This window comes from Ochlerotatus camptorhynchus, unplaced genomic scaffold (genome assembly GCF_037179485.1).
Source record: "Ochlerotatus camptorhynchus isolate MF236.1 unplaced genomic scaffold, CSIRO-AGI_Acam_v1.1 ptg000107l, whole genome shotgun sequence".
Classification (NCBI taxonomy): Eukaryota; Metazoa; Arthropoda; class Insecta; order Diptera; family Culicidae; genus Ochlerotatus; species Ochlerotatus camptorhynchus.
This window is the reverse complement of record NW_027040597.1, coordinates 718,045-730,770: the sequence shown is the minus strand read 5'-3', so window position 1 is coordinate 730,770 and position 12,726 is coordinate 718,045. Positions and strand designations below refer to the sequence as shown.

The 12,726-nt window shown below is 40.6% G+C and overlaps 1 long non-coding RNA gene across 1 annotated transcript; it reads left to right on the top strand.

Annotated features, from left to right (window-relative positions):
- Positions 1–6,367: 6,367 nt before the first annotated feature.
- Positions 6,368–10,737, top strand: LOC135699335 (uncharacterized). Its single transcript, XR_010517517.1, has 3 exons — positions 6,368–7,281; positions 7,337–7,423; positions 10,196–10,737. It is a non-coding gene; the product is annotated as an uncharacterized LOC135699335 (long non-coding RNA).
- The last annotated feature ends 1,989 nt before the right edge of the window (positions 10,738–12,726 follow it).

The window sequence follows — 12,726 nt, the reverse complement described above, 5'->3', positions numbered from 1 at the left end:
ACTTTTCTTTTTTGTGCTTCCAGTGAGCTTTTGTAAATCAAATCGGCTAGGAATCGATATTCTTCCAATGGTGGAAGCGCATCTATTGATTCGACACCGATTGTCACCGCCGTTGCATATTTCTGCCAGTCGATGTTCCTTGTAAGATCAAATGGAACCCGAGATGGTTCTGCAGAGTGAGGGCCACACTTTATTGAAATGATGATTGGCAAATGATCGCTACCATGGGGATCATTGATAACCTTCCACTGACAGTCCAATGATAGCGATCTTGAACACAAAGATAGGTCGAGTCGGCTTTCTCGAGCCGGAGGTTTTGCTATACGTGTCGCTTCACCAGTGTTCAAAATAGTCAAATTGAAATCGTCACATAAATCGTAAAAAATAGCCGCTCTATTGTCGTCATATAGATCGCCCCACCCAGTACCATGGGAGTTCATATCACCCAGAATTAATACTGGGGATGGAAGAATCGAAACTAGATTCCAGAGTTGACTACGGCTAATGGAGGTTCTTGGTGGAACGTATACTGAAGCTATGCAAAGATCTTTGTTCTTCACATTTATTTGGCAAGCGACGATTTCGACGCCTGATAGAGCAGGAAGGGAAATTTTGTAGAAAGGGTAGCACTTTTTGATCCCTAAAAGTACTCCTCCATAAGAATCGTCTCTATCCAGGCGAATAATGTTAAAATCGTGGAAGTTGAGTTCTTTATCGGAAGAAAGCCATGTTTCACAGAGAGCAAATATATCACAATCAGAATTGTGAAGTAAAAATTTGAACGAATCTAGTTTAGGCACTAGACTACGGCAGTTCCACTGTAGCACAGTGATCATATCTTCAACCTCGTTCGACGAATTATCCATCGAAAGATATGATTGATGCAAGGAGGGGCCATGAAACAGTCAATTGCTTAAGATATGATTCTAACGTTGGAAGCAAGGCAGAAACTAAGCTTCTTAGAGGGTCTTGTATGTTGAACATGTTTAATATGAATTCCACAATGTCCGAAAAAGCTAGCAAACCTCGTTCGGACTTGGATTTCTTTTGAGAAGTTTGAGGAGCAGCTTTTTTATTTTTTTTATCTTTGTTGGGCAATGGCGGAAAATTCCTGCTGCATCCAGGGCTTGGTTCAGCAGGAGCCTTCGGTTTCGTTTTTTCATCCCCATTACCCTGGGAATTTGCCAATCTTCTGGAGGTGACTTTTGTTTTCTTACGGCGCACTTTCGGGGAGGGGCATTTTCTTTTTGAGGAACCGTCCATTTTTGAAGGTGCGTGTACCACCGTAGAATCACCTTCATCGGATGAGTCAGAGTCCGATTCTTCAGCGGACAAAATCGAAAATTGGTTTGCATCTTGGACGGCTGATGCAGCCTTCAACATTTGAGCATATGTCTGCTTGGAGCGTCCAGAGATTGAACGCTGCACTTTATCGGAGTGCTGCTTGTACATCGGGCACTCCTGCAAAGGGTGAGGATTCTCGCCACAATAAGCGCATTTTACTGATTCTTTGTGGCAAGAATCCTCTTTGTGGTTTTCACCACATTTGCCACAACGAGTTTTGTTGCCGCAATGGCTGGCCGAGTGTCCCAGCCTTTTGCAGTTGGTACAATTGTATACCCTCTGTACAAACAGCCGCACCGGAAAAAAAGCACCATCAATTTTAACAAAGTTTGGGAGAACCGAACCTGCGAAAGTCACGCGAAACGAGTCTGAATGCCGATAAACTTTTTTACCGTCTAGCAAAGATGCTGAATGCAGTTGCCTTACATCCAGTATCTTCACTAGCGCGGTAGCGAATGTCGAGTTTTTAAAAGTTCCCGAGGCATGTTTCAAGTCCTCGACAGTCAGACTCGCGTCGGAGACCACGCCTTCTATCTCCACATCTCGAGAAGGGATGTAGATGTTATACTCAACACTAAAAAGCTCGTGTTCAGCAATTTTATTTGCCACATCATAAGTCGGTGCTTCTACCCGCAGTTTGTTGAATCTTTCCTTGTGTACCAAGATTCCCGGATACTTCCGCAGCAAATCTCTCGTAATGTCGAGAGTTTTCAAAGGTTTATTTTTGGGCCGAAAAAAGACAACCCATGGTCCTTTCGAAGACGGTTGGTAGTATCTGGTTCGCGCAACGTAGGCATCCGAAGACGCCATAAGTGTTGCGCAAAAGCGGTGCACAACCGCTTAAAAATGAAAAAAAAAAAAAAAAAAACTTAAGAATAACTTTCACCAATTAATTTACTTAACTACTAGTTGTTAATATTTCGTTGCCATGCAACCATACAAAAAAAAATATTATCAAAAAAAAAAAAAAATTAGATACAAAAAAAAAAATAACTTTTTACTAATTGCAAAAATGCCCCACCCTATTAGGGAGAGCACACTGCCACAAGGCAACTTTGCTATACAATAGCAAGGCAATCGAAAAAACTATTCTACTATACTTATGCCGTTTGCTACTGCTTGCTTGCAGCTGCAGGTGGCGATACAATGGAGACGTCGATAACTGCGATACAATGGAGACGTCGTGATGATGGTGATCTTTCACCGGGATGGGTAGAGATGGACACTCGAAATAAACGGGCTCGCCGAATTTCGGTGCTTCCGAGACACGCGCGCTTATCACCTGGACACTGCACTGTGATGCGAAAAAACCACGCGGGTGGAAAAAAATCACAACTAATACTTTATGTCGTGTGAGAGACCGGGACCGTGTTAACCGACTCAGCGCTCGATACGGAATGAACATGCGGGGCTTATTGTGAGTGAAAGTAGCCTCGGAATGGGCTTGACTCTCCAGACATTCTGAAATGGGTTGCTGGATCTGCAATAGAGCTATCACCTTCTAACTCCCGGACTAAAGCTGTCTACAATGACCATAAATGCGACATTGTAGAGAGAGTTCTTCCATAATAACACTGCCGGCCAGTATGGTTAGATTGAATAAACACACACACACACGTTTTGACAGCTACGTTGACAAGCTGAAACACCTTCCGACACCCAAAAACACAATAAGCACGAACAAAAGGTGGCAGAGTGACTTACCCCCTGCTTCGATCTCTATATGGTAGTTCTCTTAAAAATGCTATAACAATCGCCAAGCTCGCTGTTACATCACCAAGTGCCTCACCACCCACGAATTGGCGCCTATGTCAGTGGTCTAATACACGCTAACTTGAAAGTACTCATTAATGAGTAAAAAAAGATCCATTTTGAAGAAAAGTGGCTTAACTCATTAATGATTAAACAATTTTACCCATTAATGAGTATCTGTTACCCATTAATGATTAACAATTACTCATTAATGGGTAACAGATACTCATTAATGGGTAAAAAATTTACTCATTTAATGAGTTAAGCCAATTTTCTTCAAAATGGTTCTTTTTCAACCTTTAATGGGTACTTTCAAGTTAGCGTGTACAGCGCGCTGATGGCATAGTTCCCCTGCCTAAAACCCTACAGTAAAAGTATGGACGTCTGTCAAAAGTTGTTCCAATCGAACCGTCAAAATGCACCGCTTTGCTCGATTGGAACAGCTTTTTTTCAGTTTTGTGGTGTCAGTCGTCCATACTTTTACTGTAGGGCTTTACCCCTGCCGCATAGAGAGTTGACACAATGATATTAGGTTAGCTAAGAGCAACCGTAACGGTACGCTGCTAAACTCATTTTAGCAGCCCGCATCATAGCGCAGCTACCGTATCGGGGGTTGCCATACGAGTAACTAAAATAGCAGTCTGCTTCTCGGTGAGAAGCGCGCTACCAAATTTAGCAGCGCGATAGCAGCGCGGGAGAAAGGTTGCTATTCGTAGAAATGTCAAAATGCTCACTACCGGTACGGACAAAGGTGAGTAAATTGATAACCACGATAGCAGCGACCGGTGTGGAGAAGAGTGACTAAACTAAAATGAGAGCGCTGTGCGCTGTTAAAATAGTCGCGCAAATGACAACGACCGTTACGATTGCTCTAAGGTCAGTTAACTGACTGGTTGAAAACGGGAGCTTCAGAATTGACTATTATGTACGCATTTTTATGATTTTATCTAACAACAACGGTGTGTAGTGTATACACACTCATTTTTTATTGCTGTAAACCAGCAAAATTTTGCTGGATTTTGCCGAGCTGGAAGCTCAGCAATCCTTCCAGCAAAATATTTTTGCTGGATGACCAGCAATTTGGGTCGAAGTCAAAGTGACAACACATTACTGAAAAATCAGCAATCTTTACTGAATGTACAGCAAAGTTGAGTAACAACCTTTTTGCTGGAATTTCAGCTAGTTTTATGTACCTATTTTCTTTTCATATTAACAGCAAATAAATAGATCACAGAATTGCATACACTTGATAACATTAATTTATTACACCGTTATGTTGATAACATATTCCTTTTAACGCTGATTATGAACCATCCATCATAAATACGGTTATTTATGAAAGGCAGACAGGATGTAACTATAAGCTGGTTGAACAATTGATCTTTAATCGTAGAGGCTGTAAAGAATAGGGAGTTGTTATTTTTCACGAAACACAAAGATTTTTATATTTATTCAGTGGTTTAATAAATATTTACCTGCATTTTCTTAAATTTTATCAGAGGATTGGCAAGAAAAAACTCGAGAAAAACACATTGCAACATGAACAACATGTAGTACAAAAGGAAAATCGATAAACAGTTTGACAGTTCTTGAAGTTCACTGAGCCTCCAGCAAAATGAGCATGTTTGCTGAATGTACAGTAAAATTTGTTTTTGCTGAAAACAAACCAGCAAATCATTTTGCTGGAACTCGATTTCAAAATTTGGTGTGTACACGATCATGTTTATAATTCTAATGTGTTGTAAATATAATTGAAAGCATTTGAAAAGTTAGATTCTAATGTTTTGTATATCTAAAAACGTTAGTAAACATCTACATTTGAAAACATTCAAACAACGTTTACGAAAACATCAGAGAACATCCCGTAAAAAAAGAACCATTGAGGTACAATAAAATGTATTGTAACCATACAATAGAATTGATTGCTTTTACAATAAATCGTATTGTCCGCAACTATAGAATAACCATAAGATTTATTGTTTCCACAATAGGATCTATGGTAAATTGGATAATCTAAAATAGGACAAGGGGATTGTTATGTATCTTCACCATACAAAAAATCACATTTTCCTGAACAAACTTGAGCCATTTATCATTAATTTTATTGTTTTTCTATTGTTGAAAATTCATACTATCCAGCATTTTACGAGCGCTTATGGCCGCAACAATCTGGCTGAGTTTTTGGTAGGGAACATATGATTTGACGTTTGGGTTGCGTCGTTTGATTGTTAAACGTTCAAATTTGATCGTTTACACGTCAAACGACACAAGCCAAACTTCAAATCTTATGTTCCGTACCAGAAACTCAGCCAGATTGTGGCGGCCATAATTGATCGTAAAATGCTGGATATGGGACGTGTATCGTATATCTATTGTAATAACAATTTTTTTAAATTTACTTGTATAATATACATACAATAAGACCGATTGCAGGAAATAGATTTTGTTGTGAATGTATAATATTTTATGGTAATTGTATGGTTATTTTTTTTTCCGGGATTCCGGTCCCTTTCATCCAATTAATATCACCCGTATGCAAGGTAATTTTGTGGTTTTGCTGCCCCCTCGGTAGAGATGAAATTTGGCGCACCTTTTTATCAAAACAATCACATCAAAATCAGAGATGTCCCAACTAATCGATTATTTTTCGTTCGCTGTGCTGTCATTTTTCCACCAATAAGAGTGCAGCACATGTTTGATAGATCGGTGATGATCTTCTATAGAGAAGTTAATGCTTATATCGGCATGATGTTATCTCCCGAATAGAAATTGTAATGTAGGAAACATCAGCAGACATCTTCAATACATTAAATTTTAACGTGTATTGCTGTACCCTTAATGTATTCAGACTTCAGTGTGACGTCCAAGTACATAAAAATACATTAGCCTCAAACGTTACATCAGAATCAAACGTCTTGACGATGTCAAATTTGACATCAGAATACATCCAATGACAACAGAACCTAACGTTACATTAGAATCAAACTTCATCACGATGTAATTTGTTGCACGCATAAAGCATCAGAATACATCCAATGACAGCATAACCTAACGTTACATTAGAATCAAAGTTCATCACGATGTAATTTGTTGCACGCATAAAGCATCAGAATACATCCAATGACAACAGAACCAAACGTTACATTAGAATCAAACTTCATCACGATGTAATTTGTTGCACGCATAAAGCATCAGAATACATCCAATTACAACAGAACCAAACGTTACATTAGAATCAAAGTTCATCACGATGTAAATTGTTGTCCCTCGGTCCCTCGCCGCATGCAAAGTTTGTTTCGAGGTTTGTTTTGTCCTGAGTCAGCACCACACGGCGAATGAGAACGACCCAAATTTGAGTTTAGTTCACTCATAAATTGCAAAAAGTGCAGGAACTCAGTTTTGAATTAATTTCCCTCATGTTTTCAAGGTTTTTTCCAGGAAAATTTTTCCGAATATGAGAAAAGCAAAGATTGGATTCTCTGGATTCTCGTCAATTTTCCTAATTTTAGGGCAGATTTTTGAGGTTTTCCACAGGAAAACATGCGGCAAATTTACTCATCCTGCACTTTTTTCGATATTGAGTACACTGTCCTCAAATTTGCGTTGATCTCATTAGCCGTGTACAGTTTGTTTTCGCATCAGTGGGAAAAATCTGGATCAACAATAGAAAAGGGCCCATCAGCATTTGTAAACAAACCGTTCCAAAGCCCATTCCTCACAAATCGAAGGCCGCCCACACAAACCAACACCATCATCGTGTAGGTGGAAGTTTCCCCTATCCGATGATGGTGCTGGTTTGCGTGGGTGGCCTTCGCTTTGTGAGGAATGGGCTTTGGAACGGTTTGTTTGCAAATGCTGATGGGCCCTTTTCTATTGTTGATCCAGAAGTTTGGTTTTTCGACGAATAAATTAGCCCGCGGGAAAGTGCCGATCAAGGTGACTACATATAGGTGTTCTAATGTGTCAAATTCACGATTCAGCTATGTTGGATTTTTGTATGGAACAGCTACCGAGTTTGTTTCTGTGCCATAAAAAGGGAGCTACCGAGTTTGTTTACAATTTGCTCTAAAACCGCACTTTTCCCCCCGCGACCTCCACGCTAATATAGTGACAAAGCTGTATCACCATTTATATACCCACCATGGTGCCGATAATGTGTCCGTCGCGAGTTTCAATGTTTTTCTGGTAAGTAAATCTGAACTTATTAATGTAATGTAATATAATTTTGTTTTTTTTTTAGGAAAGTGTACCAGTCCCAAGCCGACTCCCGGTAGGGAGTCTGAAGCTGGATCCCGGCGGGAAGTTTGCAGCCGGATCTCTTTTGCAGGTTAGTGAGTGTTTTTACTAAAAGCTACAATTAAATATAAGTGGACCCCGATGGAAATCCGATGACGGATTCCATAAACGGAGCCCGATGAAGGGTTCCGTAGACGGATCCCGATGACGGGTTCCGTAGACGGATCCCGGTGACGGGTTCCGTAGACGGATCCCGATGACGGGTTTCGTAGACAGATCCCGATGACGGGTTCCGTTGACGGATCCTGATGACGGGATTCCGTAAAGGGATCCCGATGGGGAAACCGAATACGGATCCTCCCGATGGGGAAACCGAATACGGATCCCGATGGGGAAACCGAATACGGATCCCGATGGGGAAAGCGAATACGGATCCCGATGGGGAAACCGAATACGGATCCCGATGGGAAAACCGAATACGGGTCCCAATGGGGAAACCGAATACGGATCCCGATGGGAAAACCGAATACGGGTTCCAATGGGGAAACCGCATACGGATCCCGATGGGGATTCCGTAGACGGATCCCGATGGGGATTCCGTAGACGGATCCCGATGGGGATTCCGTAGACGGATCCCGATGGAGAAACCGAATACGTATCCTGATGGGGAAACGGAATACGGATCCCGATGGGGAAACCGAATACGGATCCCGATGGGGAAACCTAATACGGGTCTTGATGGGTATTCCGTAGTCGGATCCCTATGGGGAAACCGAATATGAATCCCGATGGGGAAATCGAATACGGATCCCGATTGGGATTCCGTAGATGGATCCCGATGGGGAAACCGAATACGGATCCCGATGGGGAAACCAAATACGGATCCCGATGGGGATTCTGTAGACGGATCCCGATGGGGAAACCGAATACCGATCTTGATGGGGAAACTGAATACGTATCCTGATAGGGAAACCGAATACGGGTCTTGATGGGGATTCCGTAGACGGATCCCGATGGGGAAACTGAATACGTATCCTGATGGGGAAACCGAATATGGATCCCGATTGGGATTCTGTAGATGGATCCCGATGGGGAAACCGAATACGTATCCTGATGAGAAACCAAATACGGATCCCGATGGGGAAACCGAATACGGGTCTTGATGGGGAAACCGAATACGGGTCTTGATGGGGATTTCGTAGACAGATCCCGATGGGGAAACCGAATACGGATCCCGATGGGGAAACCGAATACGGGTCCCAATGGGGAAACCGAATACGGATTCCGATTGGGATACCGTAGACGGATCCCGATGGGGAAACCGAATACGTATACCGATGGGGAAACCGAATACGGGTCTTGATAGGGAAACCGAATACGGGTCTTGATGGGGATTCCGTAGACGGATCCCGATGGGAAAACCGAATACGGGTCCCGATGGGGAAACCGAATACGGGTCTTGATGGGGATTCCTGTACACTGATAAAATTTCAAAGATTGTTTCTATATGTCCTACTTTTGCAATACAAATTATATCTATGTGTCGGACGCCGTTACGTGGTGTTAGCATCTCCTGATTTTCTCTATAAATTTTCCACTTTCGACCAATTTGGCGCTAGTATCTATAAATTTTCTGTTGAAAATAGCCACTTGGCGCTACTAGCACTTAGTGTCTAGTGTAATTTGTGCAACGCATGCGCCATCATGTTTTCAAAGAGATTTTTTTAAGTGGGGAAGTCGCTGTTAGTGGCGCTTAAGTCGAATAGGAATCTTTACACAAGTTTTTAGAGAAATTTTGTTCGAGCCTCCATGTCTGTTCTCTGTGGTTCATGTGAACCAAAATTTATGAAATTTTGGATTTAGGTTCCATTTTTAAACCATTTTTTCAGCCTATAAATATTGGATTCAGAGAGTAAGCGGCGGTAAGCTCCAACTCGGATTAACTTTTAATACCGCCCCTGTTTGGATGATCTGAGAATTGTTTGTATAGCGAATAACTGATGTCGACATCAAAGCAGCCGAACATTCTTGATCGTTATTTAATCCGAGGATAATACCGATTGGAGCTTAGCCATAAGTGATTTAATGAATACGCTGATTGCGACTCTGTGAAAATTAAATCCACAGGTTTTATACGTCAAACTCATCCTTTGCAACGTCCTCTTGTAACTTAAAAATACAAAATGTCATCATAACGTATAATGACTTCATAATTCCGAAAAAAAACATGTTTCCGGGTGGAATAAGTTTCATCAAGCCTTATGATGGTACCCAAGATTGGCCACAAGCAGTGGCGTTTCCTTAACCTCAATCTACCTGCGCACCAGCTCTCAAAACAAACAATTATCAAAATATTGTTTGCAATGGATGGATATCGAGTAACCTAGAAGATTAAGTGTATTTTTCAACCGATTCGAGTATGAATAAGGCATTAAATCTGGTTTTGTATAACAAAGTTGCGCCAACTAACTCGGTCCCTGGCTGCTTATCTCCAATTTCTCGAGCGTCCCACACTTCCTACATCTTGCTCCACTTGGTCTAACCACCTAGCACGCTGTGCTTCTCTGCGTCTTGTACCGGCCGGATTTGAGGAAAAACACCATTTTTGCGGTATTGTTGTCCGGCATTCTTACAACGTGTCCCGCCCATTGTACCCTTCCACCTTTAGCGACTTTCTTGATATTGGGTTCGCCATAAAGTTACGCCAGTTCGTGGTTCATTCTTCTCCTCTACACACCATTTTCATATACCCTGCCAAAGATGGTCCTAAGCACGCATCGTTCGAAAACTCCCAGTGCTCCTCAAGCATTGTCCATTGTCATATTTTTCATGCACAATAATTTTGTTTATTATATATTTGCAGTTCGTCAATAAGGTAGAAGACTGGCAGCCCAAAACTTTCCGCATTTTTGGATCATCTGTAGAACAGGCAGAGATCTGGAGGCGCAGCGATCACATTGTCATGATTGTCTGGTAGTTCACTCAAAAATGCTATAACAATCGCCAAGCTTGCTGTAATGTCACCAAGTGCCTCGTCACCCACGAATAGGCGCCTATGTCAGTGGTCTAACAACTCTTAGCGCGCTAATGGCATAGTTCCCCTGCCGCATAGAGAGTTGCCGCAATGATATTAGGTTAGCTAAGGTCAGTTAACTGACTGGTGGGAAACGGGAGCTTCAGCATTGACAGTTATGTACGCATTTTTATTATGTTATCTAACAACAATGGTGTGTAGTGTTTACACGATCATGTTTCTAATTCTAATGTGTTGTAAATATAATTGAAAGCATTTGAAAAGTAAGATTCTAGTGTTTTGTATATCTAAAAACATTAGTAAACATCTACATTTGAAAACATTCAAACAACGTTTACTTTAAACGTTTTGTACATCTGAAAACATCAGAGAACAACAAACACGAAGTACAATTGAAAACATCCAAACAACGTTTAGTTCTAACGTTGTGTACATCCGAAAACAACCGAAAAACGTTTGATTCTAACATCAGGAAACATCTACATTAGAAAACATCAGAAAACGTTTACATTTAAAAACATCCGAACAACGTTTAGTTCTAACGTTTTTTACATCTGAAAACATCCTCAAAACGTTTGATTCTAATGTCAATAGATTGAAATTTTTGACGTCAGACCGACATTAGAATGGCAAAATTTTGTTCCAAAATTTCTGATGTATACACCATGTTACGTTGCTTAAATACAACTAAATCATAATGTTTTCTAATGTTTGACATCAGGCATACATTTGATTTCGATGCTGATGTAGACATCAGAATCAAACGTTGGGCTAATGTAAATTTCTATTCGGGCTGTTTCTTTGGTAACAAAACACGCCGAAAACGACGCAGAAATCATCGCCATACAAATTCCTATGGTGACGATTTCTGCGTCGTTTTCGGCGTATTTTGTTGCCAAAGAAACAGATAATATAACCGATTACAAATATTTTACTTTTTGGTTCGTTAATCGATTAATCGATAATTCGAATGAAAATCGGCCATCTCTAGATGAATGTTAAACGACATTGCAAATATATGGACCGTACATGAAAATAATGATACAATAGATCAATGAAAATGCTGATGTTTTGACAGAACTATGCTGTGGCTACCATAGTATTTTACATTTGATCGTCCATATACAGTAGCGCCGAAAACATGCTGTGGTGGGTTCAAAGCTTGACCATATAAATTGATCAATTTGAAAGGGACCGGGACTAATCACAAATGACGTCCTCACGGTAACTGAAATAAACACGAGTGTTCACCGGTTGGTGTAAGCAAAGATGAATACTAGATGAACATTTCAAATGGTCCTATCTGCTTTGATCGATTCTCTTAATCGACTTTCTCTTTTCATAACCACTGCTATGCAAACAGATTTCGCGCTAATTCTACCACATATTTTGATAAAGGAGGTTCTTATCTAGCGTCCAAAATGTCAAATACAACAGGGAAAGGTTTTGCAGCTGAGTTATTGACGAAAGAGAAAGTCGATGAAGAGAATCGATCAATGCAGATAGGACCATTTGAAATGTTCATCGAGATATTGAGATATTGCTTAAAACCTAGCACTGCTTCTTGATTCTAAATTCGTCCTACGAAGTTCAATTCCGTCCAAACGCATTGAAACGCCATTAGATTTTCTTCGTCCTACGGATAAACGTAGAAAAAGGGGATTCGCTAGGAGCGCTTCTTTTGTTTTGAGAACAATGAACGTAAATTATCATGCAATGCGCTCTAACAGGATTTATGTCGTAGCTAATGAACTAACGCATAGGAACAAACCTATTATTGATTTGTGCACGGTGAAATCATTGATATTATTGATGTTTCTTGCTCGATAGAACGGAAATGGGCGATTACGACAAAGTAGCGCTCTACCCTACTAAGATGAAACTGTCGGAAGAAAAACTTTCTATTTTAGTGTCCACTTTCACGGTCCCTTTCATCCAATGAATACCCCCCTATTCAAGGTAATTTTGTGGTTTTGCTGCCCCCTCGGTAGAGATGAAATTTTGCGCTCATTTTGATTAAAACAATCACACCAAAATCAGAGATGTCTCATTTTTTAATTACTCGATTAACAACTAATCGATTATTTTTTGTTTGCTGTGCTGTCATTTTTCCACCAATTAGAGTGCAGCACATGTTTGAAACGATGGGTGATGATCCTCTGGAGAAGTTAATGCTTATATCGGCATGATATAACCGATTACAAACATTTTATTTTTTGGTTAGTTAATCGACTAATTCGAATAATAATGAAAATCGGCCATCACTAGATGAATGTGAAACGTCATTTCAAATATATGGACCGTACATAAATAATTATACAATTTGAAAGGAACCGGGGCTAATCACAAATTACATCACA